This window comes from Colletes gigas, unplaced genomic scaffold (assembly GCF_013123115.1).
Source record: "Colletes gigas isolate AHSC1104 unplaced genomic scaffold, ASM1312311v1 Colletes_gigas_Sc00003, whole genome shotgun sequence".
Classification (NCBI taxonomy): domain Eukaryota; kingdom Metazoa; phylum Arthropoda; class Insecta; order Hymenoptera; family Colletidae; genus Colletes; species Colletes gigas.
Genome location: NW_025106632.1, coordinates 7,279,325 through 7,305,687, shown reverse-complemented (window position 1 = coordinate 7,305,687; position 26,363 = coordinate 7,279,325). Strand labels below are relative to the sequence as shown.

The following is a 26,363-nucleotide window of genomic DNA, read 5'->3' as shown; positions in this document are numbered from 1 at the left end:
TATGAAACTGTAAGATTTTTGTTTGCATTCGAATGACTGTAAGAGGATAAAACGATAGAGTAAAATATCTTCGATATTGGTGTAGCTATAATAGACGCGTTTTTCTCTTTTAAAATATACTAAGCGTTCGTCGAACGCTGGAAGATGCAACCGCTGGTTTATGAAGTCTTCGCTATGCGATACGACCGTCGTGCACGAGATAGCACTTTACGGTGTGCCCGTGGATCAAGAACGACCGGTATTTTCTTCCATAAACTCAGAAATTTCCACTAATTGAGCTCGTAAAGAATCCAGTTAATTTTTCCATTCCTTTCCTTACCGCCGATTCGAGCGAAGCCCAGCGGTAATAGACCACTTCGGAATAGATTAAGATCGAAACAACGGGAGTCAGAAAACGCTACCGAGAATCGCTGCGAGATTACACGACCATTCGCAGCGGTATTCGTATCGCCCAGCATGCGCGGTAATACTATGCAGTTATTTCAGTTTAAGATAATCCATCGCGGACATTTTCAATGCTCGACCACCGTGATCCTAAATTTTCTTCTTTGAATAAAGAAAGAGTTATCCCGAGCTGTGCAAAAAATTGCGATAGCCGCTATAATTTTTGCACAGAAGGGACTTTAAGTGTAGATCGAGAGTATGTAAAGTTTTGTTTAACGTTTCCTGCAATTAAATAAAATAATCGAGTCGTGGTGTTGCATCGCGTTGGTCCCGCGTTCTCATTATAATGCCGCGCGATTCTCGGATAAAACGAGTCTTTCTCTCGACGCGTACTGCGTCTACGCGAACCACGGAATGCACAAATGATGAATTACACGCTTCTTTTTACATTTTACGACGCCTAATTATTCCAATTCAGATTTTCACGCAAACGCGGTTGAACGACTGAAAGGGGAACGAAAATTTCAGAGATGGTCCTAGACCGAAATTTAGATGTCAAAACAATTAATAACGAACAACTGTTTTACTGAAATTTACCTTCCTATTTATATCTCGTTATCGGTATCAATGCTCGTATTGTATATTGCGAATGTATAACGTTCCGAAATCGTTATGTCCGAATGTTAATTCGAGTCACGATAAGCGGAAGAAAAAATTTTATGGATTCGATTTTATAGATAGACCCGGTTGTGGAAAAACGAGCACGCGAAATGTTAATTGCACCCAGTCGGACGCGCTTTGCGGTTCGTATTCCGCAAGGTGCAACGATAAATTTCTCAATCATACCGTTGATATACTGATCATGTCTGTGAATACTGACCGACAAGCAGCACTATACGGAAATGCCCCATAGGTACGGGGTGAACGCGAATAGATAGCCGGCGGGGATTTTTAAAACCTCGCGAGACACACATAGTTCCTGCGGCGAACGGCCTGTTCCATTTCCTCATGCCGCGCATACGTACCTAACGAACAACGTGGTATAATGCGCGTAACGCCATTATAATAAACTTCGTACTCGCTCATTCACACGCGCTAGGGGAGTCGATGCACGCACACGCCACGTTTGCACCGCGATTCTATATAAGGTGGCCCAACAACATTCGTTATCTTAAATATCCTCGGTAATTTTATGTTCGGTTAAAAGAAAACCTCTTACATTCTTATTACAAATAAATTCGATTGTTTTTACAAAGACTGATTCATTTTAAAAACCTGTGCTTTCAGTTACGGATTCTTATTCTACAGGAAAAAAAGAAAAAACTTTTCTATGGTAAATTTTACCATAAAATGTACAATAACTCGTTACAATTCTTGATAAGTTCATGAGGCTACTCGCTGGTCATCGAGTCTTATACAGGGTGTTCTACTCCTGAGAAAAATTTTAATGGGAGATTCTAGAGGCCAAAATAGGACGAAGATCAAGAATATCAATTTGTTGATTGAGGCTTCGTTATTAAAAAATTAAATTCAAAAATTTCAAATCGTTCTGGAAAAATTATTTTCGGTTGCGGGGGTCAATTACAATAATTTTTTGTGAATACACATACCTCCGAAATCCTATCCATTTTCGAGAAAAAAAATCGGACAGGTGTGAAATTATTCGGTAAAATTAAAAAATTTCAAATCATTCTAAAAAAATTATTTACAACTGCAGGGGTCAATTACGATCATTTTTGGTGAATAGACATATCCCCGAATTCCTACCCACTTTCTAGAAAAAAATTCGAGAAGGTATGGAATTTTCCGACGGAAAAAAAAATTTCAAATCGTTCTGGAAAAATTATTTCCGGTTGCTGAGGTCAATTACAATCATTTTTGGTGAATACACATACCCCCGAAATCCTACTCAGTTTCGAGAAAAAAATTCGAGTAGGTGGATTTTGTCGACAAAATTAAAAAATTTCAAATCATTCTAAAAAAATTATTTACAACTGCAGGGGTCAATTACGATCATTTTTGGTAAATAGACATATCCCCGAATTCCTACTCAGTTTCGAGAAAAAAATTCGGGTAGTTGGATTTTGTCGACGAAATTAAAAAATTTCAAATCGTTCTGGAAAAATTCTTTTCAGTTACGAGGGTCAATTTCAATCATTTTTGGTGAATAGACATACCCCCGAAATCTTATCCACTTTCGAGAAAAAAATTCGTATATGTGTTGAAAGTTTCGGCGAAAAAAAAATTTTTCAAATCGACCCAAAAAAATTATTTTCAGTCGCAGGGGTCAATTACAATCATTTTTGGTGAATAGACATACTCCCGAAATCCAACGTACTTTCGAGATAAAAATTCTTTACCGAAAATATTTCTATAGCACAATCAACAAATTAGTATCCTTGATTTTCGTCTTATTTTGGCCTCTAAAATCTCCCATTAAAATTTTTCCCAGCGCTGACCGAACACCCTGTATATTAAAATGAACACATTCCTACATTTTCGTGTCCATTCCTTGTACGAACAAATTTAAACAAAATTAAATAGTATAGATTTGAGAAATTATTCGGAATTAAATCGTACGTCGAGGGGTTAACAAAATAGAAATTGGTTTTAGGTTCGCTACTCCGAAAGTGGAGCGAAGACCTGCAAAATAACGATGTTGAGGAACTCCTCGATTCACACAAGGAATAATCTGATGATGACTATTCATCTTAATGAACAATATGCTTGTAAATAATACGACGATGATAATACAACATCAACAAAAGTAATAAACCATGCCATAATAATTTAATAAAATTCCAGGTGTTCGAATAATGCGATCGGTTTTTGAGAGCTAGCTATGTATCTATTGCAAACAGTTGCTCCCCGATGGAACGGACACAGGGAATACGAATGGTTGGATCTCGGAACGGACTTTCCCAGTTCTATGCTTAAAACAGATCGTTAATTGCGTAAGTATTAGTTCCCCGAGCGTGGAATTAACGAGGCATCCGATGCATGCGCGGCGCATCCCGTGCATACAACTATGCGTGCACGGATCTGGAGGCCGCGTAATTGAAACCTAGACTTTATGCTGCGCTGGATGGAAACGAAGAAACAAAATGACCGGCTACACGAAACCGGGCGTTTAACATCGATAGGACTCGACCGCCGCATCTTTACTCTTATTACAGATACCATCGATCAAATGGTATGGAACGATCACGCGAAACAAGAAATGTCTTCGTCCACGATTCTGTCCCCCGTACCCGCCAAACGACGACGCTAGTTCGTTGATCCGAATCCGTACGAGCGGATATGATTCATACGTTTCAATTATTCACGCGACCGACACAACATTCCCGGCAAGAATAAAAACCCGTTCGATTGAAAATAAATAAGTACGCTTTATTTTCAGAGGAGTTGCGTGATGTGATTTTACGTTCGACGCTTCCACGGCCGGGAGTCGGTATTTTTTACACGATGGAAAGTATCATGGTGCACGAGTTATCGTATGTTTTGTTGAGGGGGGAGATTGTACATGAACAAATAGAAAATGAAAAATTTGTTTAATTCGTGGCTTCGTTTTAATCGAATTTGAAAAGTTGGATACGCGTGCGATTTGTTGAATACGATTTGCCTGTCACGTCTGTCCATTGCTCACTGTTTCTACTTATACCGAAGTCCGAGTTGCATTCTACTACGCGCGTGCGCAATGAATTTTCGAAATCGACGCTGGTTTTCCCGTAAGTTTTTGTAATTTGTATGTTTCTCTATATCTCTATCCTGACTTTTTTACTAATACTTCATTATGAATTTTGTACCGTAGCAACATCATAACCGCAGAGAACCGAAACATACAATAACTAATGTATATTTAGATACATTCTCGATCCCTAATTAGGAAAATTCTATTTTATTCAGTTCTTCAAATTATACGTTTTGATTTAAGCCAGAGTACATTACTCTTTCATAACAGATGCTCGTAAAATTATAAAATGTAAATTACTATGAAAATTGCGGTACATTCTGAATTTTACGCGTAATAAATGCTTGATGCTTATCGTTCCCGATTCTCGTAAACTTCCGTGTACGAAATTATTCATAATTAAGTAATTCAAAATGTACGATTTGAAACGAATACTATCACGGAACTCTGAGACACCGGAAATCAAGGAAATTAATTCAAGTATTACCGGAGCAATCAACCTTTGCAATTATCGTTCAAACATTCGTATCAACGGTAATTGTACAAATTGGTATCAAAAAAATCGTCGTGTGGCTTCTATTAAAGTTAGATGGTACAATTAACAGTATCCGCGAAACTATAGATGTAGTATAAACCTACTACCCAAATTTAAAAGGTTTAAGAATTACCACGCGGATAGTAAGCTTCGTTTAAGTGTAAACGTAGCTTAGACCGGTGTAATTCCTACTTTATTAATTACTGGATTACTGTAGCGTGTCCTAAGGTGTACAGTGGCTTTTAAAGTCCTCGTGTTCCCGCTCTCGAATCTCGGAAATTAATCTTACCTAGATTCTCCCGTTCTCCGAATCCCCCGCCTTCGGCTTCATACAGGTGCACCTGCAACACACAAATAAGCGTTAAATTATGCTATTCTACCTGGCGTTCGATTCCGACCGGATACCAGGAATCGAATGTAAAGTACACGTGCGCGCGCAAAAAAAAAGAAAAAAGTATCGCATTCGAACGAGGGGATGGATGCCGCGATGTAGATAATTCCGAACCGCTACGATCCGAGACACGTCTGCGCGAGAGATTGCATGTTGCTTTCCGCAACATTGAATTTCACCGCAATGATCTTTCACGGAGGAAACGATCATTTTTCGGGCACAAAAAAAATTGCCCGGACTGTCATTAAGGAGACATAATGGGCCAGAGAGACTATAAAACATAATGTTCCTACGGAAACAGAAGTAAGCTGCGGATCGCAAAACGCAGCTATTTATTTGGAACGCGCGACCGAAAGAACATAAAATAATATCAACACATATACTAACAGTAAAAGGACCTAAATGGGAGTTAATTTTCGAAGAATATGCGTGATTCAATTATTGCAGTTGGGCGGAAGGACTAGGAAATACCCTGTGTACAGGGCAGAGGGTGATTTTACATCTAACGATCAATTTAAAAAAAGAAAGAATAATATTTCTTCGTCGAAGGCTTTGTTTTCGGGATAGTTTAATTTGAAGATTTGTCAGAGGCGCGCGAGTGAATACGATTTGTCCGACGTGTCTGTCCATGAATCACTATTTCTACTTGTGCCGAAGCCTGACACGCACTCTACTGCACGCGAATTCCAAATCACTCTGGAAAAATTATTTCTGGTTGCGGAGGATCATTACAATCGTTTTTGGTGAATAGACATACCCTCGAAATCCTGCGCGTTTTCGAGAAAAAAATTCGAGTAAGTGCCGGACTTTGGCGACGAAATTAAAAATTTTCAAATCGTTCTGAAAAAATTCTTTTCAGTTACGGGATTCAATTGCAATCATTTTTGGTGAATACACATACCCCCGAAATCCTACGCAGTTTCGAGAAAAAAATTCGAGTAGGTGGACTTTGTCGACGAAATTAAAAAATTTCAAATCGTTCTGGAAAAATTATTTTTGGTTGAGGAGGTCAATTACAATCATTTTTGGTGAATAGACATACCCCCGAAATCCTACGCAGTTTCGAGAAAAAAATTCGAATAAGTGGACTTTGTCGACGAAATTAAAAAATTTAAAATCGTTCTGGAAAAATTCTTTTCAGTTACGGGGGTCAATTACAATCATTTTTGGTAAATACACATATCCCCAAAATCCTACGCATTTTCAAGAAAAAAATTCATTACTGAAAATATAATGTCTGACCATGACTGTCTGTCACCCTGAAATTTCATGCGTATCTTAAAAAAATCATAACTCCTGAACGGATGGGAGGATTTTAATGTTTCAAAATGCAAACAACGCGTATTTTGGTGAAGAATATTTGAAAATTCCAAGAATGTTAGAAAAGTTGTTCCTTAACCCCGTAAAGTGATAACAATTGTCCACCTTTCAAACGACCATATCTCCTACAATAGTGAATGTATTTTGATGAAATTTATTTCTGAAACTGCAACTAACTCTACTGTTTTTTGATCTTGTTTCGCAACTTGCAGTGAAAAATTACACGTTTGCCCATTTCTAACAAATTTTTGGAGGCCTCTCACTCTGGTTCGTATTATGGCTGTAATAATGAATATTTTTACATGAAATTTTTACAAGAAGTAGTTCAAGAAATGTATTTTCAAAAACATTAAACATTTATCAGGAAAAGTTTCACAGTTAAGTCGAAAAAATTCTTGAAAATTGGCTTTATTTTCTGCCGTGACAGTGGTTTCTCCCCTCGAAGGGTGTACTGTTTGACCATGGTTGGGGCATCGGTCGGGATTGATCCGGTCCTGTCTAAGGGAATACGCGTAAGTAAAATAAATCTGTTTGCATCGAGGCGGGCAGGGAGAACGTGCCGTGCGCTCCTCCGCAATCCGAAAGACCGCGCGAGCTCCAATAAAACCGCTCTACTTCGACAAATCGCCTTAATTTCATCGTCAATAAGCTCGAGAAACCCGCACGAAGTATGCCGATCATCTCCTCGGCGCACCGTGACTGCCGGGCGCGCGCTCACACAACGAAACGGAAGGCATGTCGTGTTGGTGCAAGCCGCGTGAGCGAGTTTAACGAATCCGCGCGGCGGAGGGAAGAGCGAGGCGGGCGTCTCGGCCGAGTATTCCAGGTTAATTTTACCAAGCCCTAAGGAGCGCATGCGAAGGACTGGCGAAGGATAACGCTAGCGGGGCTCATCGGTTGAACGCTGCTCGAAGCGAACGAAGGACGCCCGCATTCCACGCCGCAACCTGGTATAATACGAGGAATTGGCCGAACGGAACGCGAGATGAACAGAGACGGAAGGAACGGGCTTCCCCTGCACGGGACAAAGAGGCCACGGATCGCTCGAGCGAGACAGAGGGAGACGACGAGGAAGCACGGAGAGAGCGTGCGATGCCCGTAGAAAAAGAGAAGGAAGCAGAAGAGTAGCGAGTAGGGGTACATAGTTATAGTCCGGGCTACGATATAGCGAGGTCGTAAACTCGAGTAGGTGTCAAAGTTTACACATTTCAGCTCCCGGAATAAGTGAATTGACAGAAATATGAGCGGCTAAGGGCCTTAGACCACGGTCAGGGCCGTACGAAGAAATGTTTTATCCGGCGTCGCCATTTTTAGAGGTATCGTAACAGGCGAAGGTCTTACTCGAGTCTTTAATATTTTAATTTGCCTGCTTATAATGTATGCATGTAGAGAATGAAAAAAGGTAGTGCAGTTACGGGCACAGAAAGGCATTGAAAAAGGCACCCTCGAGCAAGATGTCATGTACGGCCGTAAGTGCCGCAGCAGTAGTCGGTCCCAACCCTCAAGAGTTTAGTTTACGACCTCGCTATATCGTGGCCCGGACTATACGCGAGGAGTTGTCTGCATCATCTTTCTCCTTTTACTCTCTCCTTTCTCTCTTTCATCCGCTTTCCCTTCGTCATAATCATTCGCCGCATTCCCTTTGCTCTATCTCCTTATTCGTTTCATTTTCGCTTCTTTATCTCCACTCCCCCTCAAACCCTTTCCCCTCCTACATTTTCTCTATCGCGTTCGTCGTCAGCCTTTTGTTTTCGGTCTTCTTCTTCTTCTTCTTCTTCTTCTCCTTCTTTTTTTTCTTCCCTTCGTCCTTTTATTTGCTTCTTCTCGTCATCGTGTTCTTATTCTTCCCCTTCTGGCCGCGCGTTCGGCCGAACCGCGTGCCTCCAGCGGAAGTAAACCACCGTGCGCACGCTGGTATCTTCGCGAGAGCATTCTATACAGCCTCAGCGGCGTTCTTCCTCCGTGAGCGCGTAACTGGGATTCCTCGTTTTGCGGAGTCGGGCAGCTGCAACTGCCAGCCGCACTGGAGTAGGTTATCGTCGACGTTTCCTCGTCGCCGTCGTCGTCGTCGTCGTAGCTTTCACCACTTCGCCCCGGAACACGCGATGACAAGAGAAACGGACGTGGCGTTGCGAGGAAAAGTATGTAGTAAATACCGAATGTTCGAATCGTTGCAACGTTTCATTGATACGGGCTAGAATCAAGGATTCTAGGATTCTAACCCGTAGGAACCCACAAGAGAGCGTGTTAACCCATTCAGAATGGGAAGTTAACTCACTCGAAAGACAAAAGTAAATATACGCATAGACAAAGCAAAAATACTAAAGTATGCCATTATTATGTAATCAGACTGTTAATTTTATTTTATATCCATTAATAATTGCTTGTGAATATGATAATTGCAATATTCTGTTTGCATTATAAATTACTAATAGCCAATAAGAATTAACCAGTAACTTATTTTACAAGGTTGGGCTCGCCGTAGTATTATACACCTCATTGTAAGAGTCTATATACATAGTTTGATCCCCATGTATAATTTACAAACAAAAAATTGCATGGAAAAATTAACATAACCATGGAGTGTCATCCATGTTTCTGTTTTCATTTAGAAACGAAAAGTGGTGTATGTGATCGATACGGAAAAACGTGAAAACTATTTAATGTTGAGATATGTATATTAAACTCGAGACGAAGATTGAAACGAAGAACCAAATATTGTGGAAGTACGGATGAGTTACGTAAGATCGTAAAAGAATCTGTGCGTTTAGATCGCCTCGTGTATATTTCCTTTTAAAGTTCTAGAATTTCGTATAATTCGAAATTAATAACAGAGATGAGCCAGCAGGATGAAGAAAGGTGAGGACGGTGGAATAGACGGCGAATGGAAGGTAGAGGCGTGTACGTCGTATTATTCGTAGCTGTCCAGTTAGGCAGAGGAGTCCCCTGATGGGATTATAATGTGAATATAATGGCGAGCTCCCGCGCTACGCAACCCTTTCATCCCCCACTCCTGCGGTATGGCTTAACCTTCCTTCGAAAACCCTCCTTCGCCGTCTGAAAGCTTAATCGACTATTCCGACGATTTTCTGGAACTTAAATCGCCGTTTCCAGACGTAAAAAAGAGAACGAAAGTGTGATGAGTTCCAGATACGTGAAACTGGTTGAATCTGACGCCGTCGTTCGAAGAATACTAATGTTGCAATTATAAAACGATTATAAAAAAAAAAAATTTCTCTTTGATACGCACGAACTCTATAACGCTGATAATCGAGAGAATTGTAACCAATCTTTTCACACCGACTTGAAAACTATATCTGTACCGAATCCAAGGACAGCTATTAACAATTTTTAAAAGGTAACTTACCAAAATGTTTTCGCTTTATATTAACATTTTTTTACTACGAATCATTCTTATGTGATTCCTGTTAAAGTTGCGCTGATATTTCAATTCAAGACGATTATGGATCAGAGAGACGTAACAAGTACCACGGGTACAGCAAATCACGGTAACAATTTCATGGAAAAATGGTCGTGGTCTCGGTTTCAAGCTTCTAGTCTCGTGCACGTCACGGCAAACCGTGAACCAAAAGCCATAAATCATTGTCCGTTAATGAACAACTATGAATATGAAACGAATAAAAGAATCGGTACTACAAGTAATGGATGTTCCGAGCTCTGTCACTGCTTCTGAAGCTGAATGAATGGCCAGAGAATTAGACATCGCTCGGATAACGACTGCAAGGCACAGAGCTCAGGAGTCTACAAAGGAGATATCAGCCTTGTTAAAAGACAAACAAAATTGTTTCAGAATGATGGTTCAACCGTCTAAGACAGGATCGTATTACGAACAGGATTGCTTCACCGAGGGTATAATAAATAGTTTTCAAGACAACGTTAAGAACAAAACTTTAAACACGTTCTTCTCAAACCCGTGTTTCTTAAAGTGGCTGATGAAATTCCGAGGATATTGAATATTTTTATTTAAATTCTCTAATAAAAAATATATTAAATTCCTCTTTTTTTATGATTGAATAAGACTCGAATTGGCATCCTTACCACCACTCTATAACTATAATTTTCATAAATCGAAGGAATATTCTAAAGAGGATATAGCCATTAAAAAAATAAATAACAAATTTGTTTCGATCGAACGTGCAGCTTGTTTATAACGTTTCGTGTTCCGTTAAATGAAGTTTATTATTTATTACGGATGCCCAACGAATTCTATGCGGCGTAGAAAAAGAAACGTTCCTAAAAATCATTAGACACGGACTAGTTCGTTCCCCTCTACATCTTACTCGCGCGATTCAGTTTTTCCGCGCCCGCGATCTCGATTTATAATCTCCGGCGTCTCAGTTTTTGCGCTTCCCGGTTGTAATTCAAAGATCAACGCGCACGCCTTCGACATCCTCGCTCCGATAGAATAAGTTACGACGTCATGCAACGCTCGACGCTTCGACATTTGCACAATGGCACGATAAATCAGCCGTCAAACGTATGGTTTCATTTTGTTCGTCAATTTGTTGGATACCGGCGCGCGCTTTGGTATTCGACTCCGAAGTTCGCGAGCGCTCGCGAGCATCCGCGCGCGGCCGTGTAACACCGCGAGTTTACTGTCATCATAGATTCAAGTAGGGCTCCATATATACGATTCACCATGTCACGTAATGCAAGCGTTGTATACTTTCGATGCGTACACAAGCTCGTCTTTGCGCGCAAGGGCGCGTTTGTGCTTCCATCTCTGCCCGCGATGCACCGTAACGTAGAAAACGCTGATTTATCATCGCGATCTAACAAGCGCGCGTACATTTCCTTCCTTCTATTTACAACCTAGTCGCGTCGCGACCACGCTACGAGACAAAAAGATACCGGCGTCTCGTATGTTTCCCTGTTTCCTAGAGGAACTCCAGCATATTTCGAACGGGCTAAATGTCTATTAATATATTAATAACGTAATCGTCGAATGACATTTTGAGCAACCGCGTATCCGTTATGCGCGCGTAACGAAGGAAATAACTTTTCCATGTCCAAAAGTTACCTTCGCTAAACGAATCTCATTATCCAGCAGTTAGTACCAGGGGAACCCGTTTCTGTAAGAAGTTAAACGTACCTGATATTCCAGTCACTTGAAATATCTGAATTACACGGTTAACCAAATGGTCGGGACGAGATTTTTCTTTTTTAGGGACACTAGCGACTCGGCTGATCGAATAGCATATAGCCAAGAGTGAGTGGCCCCATTCCAAGCGATTCCATTCCATTCCATTCCGTAGCAGACCCATTCGGTTCGGTCGTACTCGGAGGAGCACATAAGACATTATGTAAGAGCGCTCACGAGCGTACCCAACAAAGGCGATTCCGAAGAATTTCGATGTCCAAAGAATTTCGTGTACCAATCGAGCCATTTGCCACGCGAACGTACAACCTGCCACAAAAACGATCCTTCGAGGCTCATTTGTATTCGAGGTGCTGTTCCACTTGTATAACGATAGGAAAATCTTCTCGCGGAGGAATACGAAACGGAATCGTTAGAAACGGTGATTCACGTTTTCGAAAAATTTCTACGAACGTATTCGGGGAACGATAGTTGTTTAAAAAGAATTAAAAAATTTTGAGAAACACGGATACGCAAGTTCACGAACATCGTAGTAATTGCTTCGGTATTAATACAGTTTTAATTTCAGTCGTATTGCTTCGATGCTTCGAAGGTTTAAGCAGATAAGTTGTTTTTTATCATTTTATCTATCGTAATTACGTATCTTTTCGTCTAATGTGTGGAACAGACTATAATCGAAGAGTTAAGTAAACGTTAAAATATCGATAGTATGGAGCACGGTAATCAAGAAAAGGTGTACCGGCGAGTTTGTAATAAATATCATGCAACCAGTGCTATCTCCGAGTTAATTTATATCTCCTGACTAGAAACATCCACGTATTAGTGTCTCCCCAACGCGCATACCTAAAGCCTCCCAGCAGTAATATACCTATCAATTTGCTAGAAATACTTCGTCTCGCTGGTACAACGCGATATCGCGACGAGAAGTCACGGTACGAAAATACGCGAAACGCCGTAAGAAAAATCTTTACCGAACGGACGGTGAAATGGAGAAATTATAAGCTTTAACCGCATCTTCGAGGAAGAGCTCCATAGTCGTTGGTATTAAGAACGAACTAGCGACGCGTTATCACGATATAAAGTATCGTTAAACCGACGGCATTGCTAACAAGCGCCGCCTGATAACTGTTGCCGTAATCGGCCACAGTTATTGCCAGGACGCCGCTCGTTTACGACATTACGAAACATTCACCCCTCCTGTGAAACGATAAAAGCGCAACGACAAAGACATCCAAAAGGGAAGACTTTATACGTTCCTAGATAAGCGGCATCTATCAGCGTTAAGTTTAAAAAAACGTTCGTATAATTGAGTACAAATTAAATTCATATAAACTGTGATATAAACCTAGATACAACTGTCCGAACGATGCATAATTAATTGAAACACTTATCGTAAGCGTCTCTAAACGACAAGGTCTCACCGTCCGGAATATGCATAAACATCTTTTCAAAATTTATCGCACCCTATTAACATAATCAACACCGAATGTATGTGTATTTAAGTAAAAGTATTCCAGAAAAGAAAGAAAAAGCAAGAGGGGTGGGGGGAGGAAGAAAAGATTATGGGCCGGAATCCTAATGACGCAGATGCACGCGAAACCCCAGATTGGTCGTAAAAAACTGTTTAAACGCGGTTTACGCGAGAAGGAGAGTGCAGGTGCCCATTCGAACACTCCAATAAAGTATAGTCCGGGCCACGATATAGCGTGGTCGTAAACTATACTCTTGAGGGTTGGGACTGACTACTGCTACGGCACTTGGTACTTGGGGCTGTACATGACATCTTGCTTGAGGGTGCCTTTTTCAATGCCTTTCTGTGCCCATAACTGCACTACCTTTTTTCATTTTCTACATGCAGGTAAATTAAGATATTCAAGACTTGAGTAAGACCTTTACCTGTTACGATACCTTTGAATGACTTTTTACCAATGACTTTTTAAAAATGGCGACACTAGATAAAACATTTCTCCGTACGGCCTTGGCTATGGTCTAAGGCCCTTAGCTGCTCGTATTTCTATCAATTCACTTATTCCGGGAGCCTACTCGATTTTATGACCTCGCTATATCGTGGCCCGGACTATAACTATATACCTGTAATACTCTATGCGAAGAAACCTCGTGAATAATATTGTATTCGAGTATCTAAAAAATATTTGTTAGTCTAGTTTCTTTGCGATTACTTTATACAAATAAAACAAGGACTATTTCAATTAATAATCTACTAATAGATCCCACCAGTTTCTGGGTTATTTCAACTATTCTCTCGCTTCCACTTTGGATGGAAACTTTGGGTTAATGCACAAAAATAATCCATTTATCAAATTTCTTGCGTTCCTTTCTCATCGATGCAAAGGATACAGTTCTACGGTGGAGCGAAATAAGAAATTAGGAACACGAGCCACGCTGGCCCCGTCCCTGGTTTGTATCGTACCCTTAATGGAGAACATATAACAACGTGAATTCAAGATATCGAGGTAAAAAAAAAAAAAGGTGTGAAAGCTGGTACTTCATCCATTTTCCACGGTGCGTATCTATGCCATATACGGACACCAAAGACGTCACCAGGAATTTAGTATACCGGAGAGTTAACCTCGTGACGCACAAATGGACTCGCGTAATCTGCGTCAGCAATGCTGGCACTCCGGAGCTTAATGCACTCCCGCGATCGTACGCTTCAAAGCGGATGGGACCCATTCATCGTTAAACCCGTACATACGACGCAATGCACAATCAGGTTCGTGTATCAGGCCGCCTGAAAGTACTTTTAGCGGCGGACAGTTTTAAGCGTCTCATCGCGGAAAAACAGATTTTATTACCGTAATTAACCACGATGCACTTAGATACACGCACCGCATTCCGACGACGTAATACTTCAATTAACCGACGCCGTGCACGTCTAGTAGTGAAATTAACCAACGAGGCCATAAGTACCTCTTAATTATCGGATATCTGCCGTACACGGGACCACTACGATAGTCGAAACCTGAATTCTTATAGGATTCTGGAAATCCACGATTTACCAGAGACCTATGGAAACTTATGAAACATCTAAGAATTCAGTGACGTTTTCATCGTCACTCTCGACTAAATCACGGCCAACCATTACAATGTAATCTGTACCACGTGCAAATTCAGTTGATCGACTCTCTAATAGCCTTGGGCTTTCAATTGCCAATAAGCATCGATCTGTTCATTCATAAAACTAACGTAAAGGCTTGCAAAATTATTTCCTCCTTCCCTCAAATTTATGAACTAATTTATGTTTTCGAATACTTAATAAAAAAAAATTCAGTGACGTACGATACAAATAAACTTTCTGCTCAGGTCACGCACAGTGAGACACATTGTTCTCGTTCGTTGAAGGTTCATAAAAATTGTCTCATCGTTCGATTAACAAACTTTCGTACGTCTCAAAAAGATGGCAACTTTAACGGATAACAATTTATTTTTGTTTAAAATGATTTTGACGAGTTATTTGCCCGTCGGTCTGGCCCCCGATCAACCAGCAAAAATTCGTTGAGCGTCGCTAGTTTCGTGGAAAAGAATTTCACCGATGAACGTGCAATTAAACGTGACGTCAGTCTAACACGAAACGATTAAAAAAAATGGTGGCATCTGACCCGTACCCCATTAGGAATGTTTTTCGTACGTGGTCTTCAGAGAAGTCCGGCAAATGATCGACTTCGCGAAGTTGAAATTACGATTTAAACGAAACCTTGGGACTTCGTGTTGCATGGATGTATGTCGATTGGCGTCCTGCGGGCGTCGAGAACAGAGGAGAGTCGAATTAAATCGTCGGAGGAACATCCTGGAGAGTCCGAGATCGTAATTATACGGCGGGGTCCCCTAACTATTTTTGGGCCGCACGGCCGCGGGCGAGACGTCGTTAGTTTGATAGTTCCCGGATACGGCAGCCATACGGTTAACGTATAACGACGTTCGTGCCATTCGAGTTTAATAACAGAGTTGCGAAAGCATGGACAGAAGAAATAAGCCAGACGACAGTGCGACGCCGGGGAGAAGCCACAGGCGCGCAGGTCAATCCGCTCCAAGGGCCGAATTCCTCGAGTCTAGAGGTCGTGTCGCCTGGCCTGCCCTCAGAAAATCACCCAGGTGTTACGTGCTTTCAAACCGGCGCATACCTCTTTACGTCACCTTTCTAATCGGTGCGCCAAAGCGTTGTCGGCTCGAGTCGAGACCACGAACCTTCAAGAGCGATTCGATACGAGCGAGCGTTTCGCTCTGGAAACTTAAAAAAGAATTTTTAGTTACACTTTCTCCGAAAGTACACGCCCTCGAAAATATTTACTAAAATAAAACGTCGATGGGTATCGCTGAATTTGCAAAATTAAATCCTGTCCAAGTAGTCCGAACGTTAGATTCTACCAGCAGCGATAAAAGAGAGAAAAAAAAAGAACTCGTAAAATGGTTCCGTAAACAATTCGAAAGATTCCGTGAGTAGCGACGCGCGGTAAACGTCCATTACATCCTACGAATAAATTAATAAACAGGAGCTAACTGGAGCTTGTGCACACAAAAATGGTGGGCATATTCCCTTAGCGCGCACGGGTACGCTAATTGTAAACCGATAGGACCAATAAGGAACTACGAGGCCAGCCGTTAATAAACGATGGAACAAAAGCCGTGGGGGATGCGCGACGAAGGTTGGTCCACGCCTAGGAAGCTGGAATGCGCGAAAGATAACTAAAGATCGTCGCGTTGGTGAGACACGCACGCTCGTAGACGTTGCATAAGTCGCGTAATGACCAGGCCGCGGTGAGCCTGTCGTGTAAAGTATAAGGGAGTTATGCTCGATTATGCTCCGTCGGGCGTATAAGTGGCGCGCATGCGCGTACATTACCGTGGAAAGATTGCACGCGTGGGCGTTGCATTCGCGTGCACGTGAGCGCGTGAAACGCTAAGTAGGCACCGATAAATTGACAGATAGATATAGCCTATCGTGCCGTACACTGAACGGGGCAAGATAATCACACCTCAAAGCACGCCTGCGCCACGGTGTTAATTAGACCATAGACACCTGACTCGCTGTAAATGCACATTAATCGGTCAGCTGGGAAAAAGATGTTGGCCAGACCGTGGCTTATTCAAACTACAAGGAATCGTGGAATTACTGCATAACAGTTTACACGTGGCAGCGTTATGGTCCCATTACCGTGATGGAAAACTCGTTCGTTACGGAATTCAGTATTTATAGCAAACATATTTTATCGGCGCAATATTTTATTTCGTGACAAAATTATATAAACACAGACTGAATTTACTCGAACCAGTTTTTTCATCGTGCATTGTTACAGAGTCAAGGCGATACATTAAAATTGGTTCTATAAATACGTTTAAGAATTCTACTTTATTTCGATTCTGTTTGCAAACACGACAGCGTTATAATTTGATCTGAGGAAATGAATTTATTTGTACTTTGGCGTTACTACGAATTGGTGTGTTTTATCAATTAGATAGAATAGAGGGTCGCTAGCGCGACAGTGCTAAAAGTCTTCCAAGCGTGTTAAGTAATTGCTTATTTAATTCAACTAGAATCGTGAGCGAAACGCTTCTATGCGAACCATAAATAAATGACAAAGATTATATTGGTTGCGAGCGGATCTGTAAATTGGAAACCATACAACTTTTAGTCTTCGAAATGTTCAATGTAATTTCGAGTAACTTCGATGATATTTATGGTACCCTTTCAGCTCATAAAACTACTTTTCTTGCATTGCTATTCAAAAGTCCAAAACGTTGAAAAAATTTAACCACCGCACTATGTATGAAAATGACAAATATGAAGTAATATACTGGCACATGATCTGGGAAAAGAGAATGTCCTAAGAAATGAAATAGAAAGGATCATGAAAGGAAGAATCGACGCAAAAATACGTGAGTTCGCGAGGAGATATCTAAATCGAGCACAAATAAATAACAAGATAACCGAACGTGAAACGGGTTACCAAAAAAATTAAATACTCTGATATTAATGTTCACTCTTTTCTCTTTCCGTATTACTTTATATATAGTTTGTATTTTTCTCGAGATCTCAAAAATAATAAATAAATAGAAATGTAAAGTATATGCAGAATGGTGGAGTCGTGGAGGTTGAAACTTCGTAAAAGTAAAAAATTGCGATAATACAATTTTTGGACGATTTAATTCGTTTTGTCGATCGAACGATAGGTCAGGTCATAGCCATCGCTACGGGACACGTTATCTCACAGTCCGTGACGGATGACACAATGGAGTACATTGACACTACGTGCCACGCTATCTGGCAGTATCTCACATCGTGGCTGCACATACACGAGCGGAATCGGCGTGTGCGCGCGATTCTTGTACGTTCGTTGATGTACACGCACGCAGAACGCTGCGAAGGTGGAGGTACTTTCACCAGGTAGCCAAGTTCCATGATGCACGCCGATAGCCAAGAGCAGCCCACTTTGAGAGCTGCATTCCGAGTGCATACTGCACCCTGTTTCCAGGTTCGGATTAATACCGCGGAAGACCCGACGCACGGCGTGCAAAAATGGCGAAAGTACGGATAAAATCTAGCTAAAACGAATTTCACGATACAACGACTATTATTTATATCAGTCGCGATATCGTTGCACGATACTCAAAGTATAAGAAACGATAGGAAACAAAATGCAACGAACATCTCGGGTAATACGAGAGAATCGATGGGTGTTCATAAATCGTAGAATAAAAACGTTTTCTTCCTTTTCTGCGTACAGTAACTAAAACTTACGAAAAGGTTGAGCAACATAATTGAGAAAGCAATGCCCTACTTTTGTAACGATTACGTTTCTCATTGCAACGATCCGATGCTCAAGATTAAGAGAATGAACTTGCAAAGACAACGTATGCGTGGCAAGCGGATGAGAAAATTGTTTTCGCGGTGCATTGGCACGACGCGTTGCATTATTATTTTAAAACGTAGCCTGTGTGCGTATAGAACTGCACGATGGTGTACCTCCGTCTATACTTTCACAGGCTATCCAAGTTTCTCAATACTCACGACACATTCGAGAGGATGCTACGAATATCATGCATGAATATTTCATGTATCTTACGGTCAGGCGTCGTCGAGAACCTCTTAATTTCTATCGACGTTTCTTAAATCGTGCTTAAAAAAATCCTCAACTTGAATCACGATTTCTTGTATAGAAAGAAAGATTTATTGAATAGAAGGAAAAACATAAAAAAGATGCCAAAGATGATCTCAAAATAAAAACTATTTGTACGAGTTGTTAGATTCTTCTTTTAACTTTCAAATTCGACGACTACCTGTAAACCAGAAAAATGTCGGGTCGAAAGAATCGAACGGAAGCTTTCGTCTAGGTCAGGAGGGACCCAGCGCAATAACCGTCCGCCATCCAAGGGTCGCGTTCGAGTTCTCGGATTTTATCGCGTCGCGGGCAAATCTTTCAGCGGACAATGAAACGAAAGTAAGTCGAAGAGTCCACGAATGGACTTTCAAATACATAGCGTGTTGCGTCTTCCCGCAAGTCCAGCAGTTACTGCCACGTGCGCCCACGCGATCTCGCGCAAAGAACGATAATAGCCCGCTTAAGTACGTATAAATTCCGTCGTATAACAACTCGCAACTCCATAGGGCGCTTTGAGTGTGCCGTTAATAAACCCTGCCAGGAAAAACGGCCCAAGAAGCAATGAATTTTCAGAATCAGGAGACACATTCTCTCTTCTTTCTTTGGTTAGGCTACAACGTGGGTGGACGTCGCAGACGTGTTCGGTCTACGTTGCCTGAATGTCGAAGACGACGTGCCCCGAACTGGCCCGGGGGGCTCGATCGTTATTCTTCGATCGAAGCTGGGCAAATTTTATTCACGAATAACGAATACAAATTTTTTAATCGATTCGTAAACAAACTTCTGCATACGTTTCGTTCGTAAATTCGAATCTATTAACGAATTTGTAAAAAAATAACCAGGTAACATAATTTTTCCCCTCCCCCAAGCGATGAAATTCCTTCAGTAGATAACGCTTCAGTCAAGCACAAACCATTTTTTCAAAATGTCTTATTTTTAACAAAATGACAGTTAAATTTCAATTAGTTATACAACCTCGACTAAATACTGATAGCAATTATAACCCGTCATTTATCTTATCCACGATACGCAACAATATCTTTGAGCTCTCATTAAATATGTACGATGCAATATAAGTTGCAATTTGAACAATTATTCAAATGCATCTGGGCAAACTTCACAAAATTCATTGTGTTTTGACTATTTTTATATACAAATTTAACAACGTATTTTTCACATGATATTTCAAAGACATTATTTATACAAATTTTCGTTTAATTTAAATAAATTTTTAAAAAGAAATAAATTGGAAGTAAAGAATAATAATTCCCAATTAAGAAAAATTGAAATAAAATTTGCATCAATTTGTTTCAAGCCCATAGTTCGATACATCATAGTCCACTTACTGAATCATCGATGTAGAGGACGACAGGCGATCAAAGCAGTTGAATCGAAGTGTCATTTAAGATAAATTAAGTAAAAAACTTCTCAATTGCATCGATGGAAATATCAATGTAATTGTATATACGTTTTTCTTCGACGTTCATCAACTTACGTAATTGTCACTTTATTACGTATATAAAGATAATGTGGTCTCTCACACTCCCGTAGAACATCACAAGTAATAGGGAAACGAAACATTACCGACAGATGAATCTTCAAATAGTCAATCAACGGAAACAAAAATAAAACGTTCGATGAATCGTTGCGGCAAATGGAGTCTATGATTCTTAGACAATTCGTATTCTCGTTTGCGTAACGTGTCTCGCGTTAGAGTACGGGTACAGTCCGTTGAACAGGAGCGTGTACGCCATAATTTTCAAACAATTGATGATAATTAAATAAAATCACTTGCAATTACTTTATTTGCCTTAGTGTTACGGCGCGCCGCATGAAAAGTTTTAGTAATTGTTCGGCGTTCGCGAGGAAACGACGCTTTTAAGTACGGAGTATCGTGTACGCGAGATCATCCGAGTGGACTGAGAAAGTTCCAAAACATTCGTAAACAAGTGAGTGAAACGATTCGAGGAGACCAAGCACAGATCGACGTAAGTAATTGATACCGAGGCTTCGCCATTTGATTCGAAGCGATTCGAGTTCTACTGTTTGGTAAGAAAGTGTGCTCGATCGAAGAAAAGTTTCCGAAAAGAGAGGCTCGTTTTGTCCACGGAACACCGGTTTCCAGAGCAGTCGCGCACCGTGCAACGTCTGGCGCGGTACAGAGGATCCGAGTCTCGGGGCAACGTGGCTCGTAAGCACGGCAATGTTGACCAGCTCGCTCGCAAATCGGGTACAAGGTAAAGGATTCGTACGTGAGTGGCGTTCCAACGGCATCAGGTTTTATCGTGGATCGTAACGCGGCTTCATTATTCGTTTCTGGCACGTACGGGCATTCACACCCGTTCGAGCCACGATCGCGGGCTTGCCAGCGGGTTTCTTTCCTCCGCGAGAGCAGAACGAAGAAACAGAATCCACGACGATTCGTTGGCCCGATCGTACCAACCCTCCCCTATCCGCTCGGTACTCGGATGCATAACGAGTAGTTCTCGCGTTCCTTGCCATTTCTACCGAGAAAGACGCGTCCGTAAGTACCTTCGAGGAGGATAAGTCCACGATCGGGTGCCGAGCCAGAGCCCAGAGCCAGAGCCAGCTTGAGCGCGGAGAGGACCACTCTCCGCGGATGCTCGGAGGATATTTTTATCGCGAGGGCCATTGTTCACTGTTTACGGTAAAAGGGATTTATGCTCGCTCGTTGATGTACGAATCGATCTGAAATTGTAATCGCTGCAGAACCGGTGGTGTGTCATTGATTTTTGAACGAACCGTCGAACGGCGTGCCTTTCTATTCTCGTTAGGATGGTATACAGACCGTTTCTTACTTGAGCGTTTCATGCAACGGAACTACACTCGAGGATAGAATCATACCGCGCTCGCAGTCGTATCGCGAAAAGTAGGGTCGGTTGCCCTAATATGGAATACGTTCCTAATTTGGAACACCGCGATATTAAAGCGATCGTGATTTTCCCATTTATTTCCGATGAATGCAATCGATCACAATTGTCGTTCGTTGCAACTAGAGTGCAAATGCCCGAATTCCAAAGCAATTAAGAAATATCACAGTCTGAGTTTTTGCAAGGTGATCTTTCACCTAATATTACGCAGAATAAGGTAAGAGCATCGGCTTTGCGTTAGCTCGATTATTTCTTCGAATATGGTCAAATTTTTGCCTTTCAGGTCTGCCTAATATGAAAGTATTCGTTAAAACAATGATTGGTATCATTGATCGTGTCAAAAATAAAATAGAAACAAGGTTTTAGCTTTTCATTCGTTCCTCTATTCGTGGCAGTACCTTGGTCCCTTCTCGTCGATAAAAAATAACGTTTAATTTTTTAATTTTTGCACGATGGCCACGGTAGGAACGAAAGGGTTGAACATCCCGCCGGAACTTTTGTATCGCGCGCGATTTGCGATAAAAATCATGCACTCACACAATAGTGTCGTTCTATTCTGTGACCCGATCCTGCGAGTCGGGGACAAGGCGTGGAATTGTTCGGAATAACCTTCGTGCGGTTTGAGGTCCGGCTGCAACGTGACCGTGAAGGTCGGAACACCGCAAAGCCCTTCGCATAAATTCCTTTCTATGGCACGTTCTCCCCTAACTTCGCCCGAGAGGAGTCGTGCTCCTCGACAGAATATCAATGATGGTACCACATAAATTGAGAGATGCTTTCGCGATGGGCTCCTGATAAATCGCCTTATCAAAGAAAGTATTTATAAATTATTCGCTCGCATGCGCGCGCCAAATTACATTCTAAGAACCATACCTATTTACATCCCACGATAATATTATCTTTTGGTTTTCTATCTTTATTTCGTACCGTATTATAGAGTCAGTCGCGGAAGTGTCGCGAATTCAGATTGAAATTTTTGAATTTCGCTATTGATCGGGATTTTATATCGCATAAACCTAGCGACTAATAATATTACTGTCATGAAACCGCAACTTTTAGACGAAAAGAACAGATTTCTTTCGTATCGTAGATATCGTCTAGGGGCATTCTTTACGGCTTCTTGCAGTATAGTACCATATAAATTACAATCTTATGGACAAACGAGAGTTTCGATAATCCTTTTCCTATTAGGAGGCTTCGTCATTAAAAAATTTCGAACCATTCACGGAAAAATTATTTTCGGTTGCTGGGGTCAATTGCAATCATTTTTTGTCAAAAGACATACCTCCGAAATCCTAAGCAGTTTCGAGAAAAAAATTCGAGTAGGTGGACTTTGTCAACGAAATTAAAAAATTTCAAATCGTTCTGGAAAAATTATTTTTGGTTGAGGAGGTCAATTACAATCATTTTTGGTGAATAGACATATCCCTGAATTCCTATCCACTTTCGAGAAAAAAATTCGTATAGGTGCTGAAAGTTTTACCGAAAAAAAATTTTTCAAATCGACCTAAAAAAATTATTTTCAGTTGCAGGAATCAATTGCAATCATTTTTGGTGAATAGACATACCCTAAAAATCCTATCCACTTTCGAGAAAAAAATTCTTTACCGAAAATATAACGTGTGGCCGGAAATGTTTCTATATTTTAAAATTTTTCCCAGGGGTTGTCGAACTAGAACAAAAAAACAAAATTTGTTCGATATACTCTAGCAGGATACATGATATTTTCAATCTTACGATAACGTCTCACTGTTCTTGCCAATGTGGAAAACAAAAAGTTCCGATATCGGCCAATTTTTGTAGATCGTTAAAAGAATTGGTTGGATATAATTGTCGGTGTAAAAATAACCTCCTACGGTTGCCTCTAAACTAATTATACGCGTCATGGTTTCCACGCGATCAAAACGCGCGAAGGAATTCCGCGTCCGTAATATTCGCACGTAAATAAGAAGACGCGGAGGAAAGCCACGGACGTAAATTCAATCGAAACGCTTACCTTGAGCGTCATTTAAATCAACGGAATTCCAACATGCTCTGCGAGAGAAGCTGCTAACTACCAGACTTGCAGCAACAATCAACGTGCCTGAGAGGGCAGGAAAGAAAAAGCTGCAGGAGATGCTTCGTAACTTGGCAATAAATTATAAATTGTGATCAGGCAGGCGGTGCTCATCGATGCATTATGGATCGTGCACCGGGATTATGCAGGTCGTACACAGCCGGCCATCTGTAAATCCTACGTTATACATACATAGAACACTCTACGTGTGCCGTTTTACATTTCATATCGTGAGCCCGAAACGATCGAATTGTGATCGTTACAAAGTCATCGGTATGTCTGAGAAAAAAGAAAAACGTATAAAAATTACGTAATGTTCGTCGGCTTTTTATCGGTATATTTTCCACAGATGACTCCGTATTTGTCCAAAGAATTTGGTAATGTCATTGTCGTCCAAATAAAGCGTATGAATCACGCTCGTCGAAATTATTTCTAGCCTTGGATTACGTACGTTTTACAGACCTTGTAAATTAGCCTTCCATAACCGCACGTCAGATAACATCATGCGTGTTTACAGCTTTTTCTCTTTTTCTCAAATCTGGTTTAATGTTTTCGAAATATAACCGCGCTTCCAGAGAGACGTTGCATTAATTTAAAATCGTCGATTATTTATTCTCTTTGCGTCGAAGAACAGTTTAAGATATCGTTGATTTAACGCTCGTATTTAATTCGGATTAAGTTGTAAAACTCGTCCTTTCGCTCTGCTCGATATACTTTATCCGTGCACTTCGGTTCGTTGTATTCGACGAATAAAATCGTCGAATAACATAAAAATTTAACGTTTTTATCGAAATCGTCCGGGAGATATTCGTTACGGTGCATCGGTTTTTTTTAATTAAACGCGTCGAACGTTCTTTCATCTCCATCATATTTTTGGAACGGAGCACCGCCTCAGATAAGATCTAAATTCGTACATAACATCTTTCGTCATTTTCACGCGTACCAGCGATTCGCGTGACTTTCTTGCCGCGGGATTTCTCGGATAGCTCGGAGCCCAATTCGTAGAGCCGGCATTTTGAAGCCCACGTTCGCTGATATAATCTGAATTCTACCGTATTTAAATAGTATTCGAATATCGTTCGACGAAGGTTCGAACCGTTAAGGCGGTCGGATGCTCGCGAAACAAATAATTCGACAAGAAGTCCCGGTTCCTATCTACAAATGGAGCTTCCTCCCGGTCGCGAACCGCCTATCCGTGGTCGTAAATTCGCCTTGTCAACTCAAGTTCCGCATACTCGGATAGTTCCGCGGAGAGGTACCGTCTCCGATTTTTATCAACACCTTGTATATAGCGTGACACGCGATTGCATTTCCCTACGTGGCCGTACGAAACGAACGATCGTGCAGGTTTACGAACGAGCGACGCGAAACGATGCCCGGCTCTTCCCTCGCTTTTTCGTGTTACCGGCACAACCGTGTATGACTCATCGAATCGAGATATAATTATGATAATCGCGGACACCCCGTGCGCGCTAGCGTACCCGTCGCGAATCTTCGAGAGGTGGATACGGAAAAGGAGGTTGGACGAGACCGATCACCGGGCCCAATATTCTTCTCGGTGATTACGTTTGCCATCGCGGCCTAACTGCCGCGGTTACGAGAGGACGGAAGGACGTGTTAAACCAGAATACATCAGCTGTCCCGTACCGAAAATTTCGCGAAAGCCGTTAGCACGGTGTACCGAAATTCTCCCGGTATCGCGCTCGACTTCGAAGAAACGACCGTTTCGATCCTTCGACGCTGATTACCGGCGCGTTATCAAATATTTAATTGCCTTATGGGGCAATAGCTCATCACGTTCTCTCATCTTTCCTCGCTTAAACTTTAATCCTTACGAATCCTCCTTATTGTTGACTCGTCGTGTCGAAAAACATTCTGAGCATCTCTGTATCTTACGTATTTGTCTCGGCTCGCGTCTTTCCTCGACTTAAGCAGGGATTCTCGTGTAACAGCGTTCAAATTAAGATTTCCATTTTTGATTTTTTTTTTTGGTCTTCAGAAGTAGTGTTCTGAGTTTTCGATATTTGTTGTTTAAAATAGTGGAAACCAACCAATGACTTGGCTATTATTTAATAAAAGATAAGGAATGGGCTGAAAAAATATTTTCGCGTAGGTTGAGGGTCTTCAGTCTAATACGTAGAAAATTAAAAAGATTTCCTTAATCCCCCCTTGAGTAAGTTTGGTACATGTATATCACTATTGTATTTATCGAATATTATTATCTTATCAACGCACTTCGACGAGTCGTTCTAGCCCTAGTCGAGACGACATATTTCGAGAAGAATGAACCGCGCTTAAAAGCAATTATGATTTATACCGCAACAACGTTGCGCAACGTCGAGCGTACGATAAAAAATTGATATTTAAGGCGGACTTGGATTTAATTAAACTTTCATTTCGCGTCGTGACCCGCGAACTAGCGTTACCGGTTTTTACGATCGGTCGAACAAATTTGACCGACCTGTGTTCGGGGATCGATTATAAGCGTGAAATAAGAGAGAGAGAGAGAACAAAAAAATAAGAGACGAAAAGAAGAGCACAACTAGAAAAAAAGGACGTGGAAAGGAGGCAGGGTAGGAAAAAAAAAGAAGGAAAGAAAGAAAGAAGAAGAGTTGCTGGTTCCAGACTTTATATAGAATCTGGACTGTGTAGCTACCGACCACCATCTGTCGTCCAACTATAGATACTAATCTTCAGCGCTGAAGAGATAAAGGGCGAAGAGGGAGATCGCGCTTTGTCTTAGCCGCCCCTCGGCATTCCTTCGTTCGAGGCAACTTCAGCCCAAGAATTATAATCACCCCACGGTATCCTCCGAATATTTAGACCCTCGTAGACAAAATTTTTACAGCCGAACGAGG

General features: G+C 41.3%; 1 protein-coding gene across 1 annotated transcript in view; it reads right to left on the bottom strand.

The window, feature by feature from the left end:
• The window catches only part of LOC122404924 (protein expanded-like), a 94,331-nt gene that overhangs the window by 61,187 nt on the left and 6,781 nt on the right, over nt 1-26,363 (bottom strand). The window contains exon 2 of the mRNA XM_043409315.1: nt 4,900-4,951. The gene's annotated coding sequence lies outside the window, so the exon portion shown is untranslated. The remainder of the gene's footprint in view (nt 1-4,899; nt 4,952-26,363) is intronic.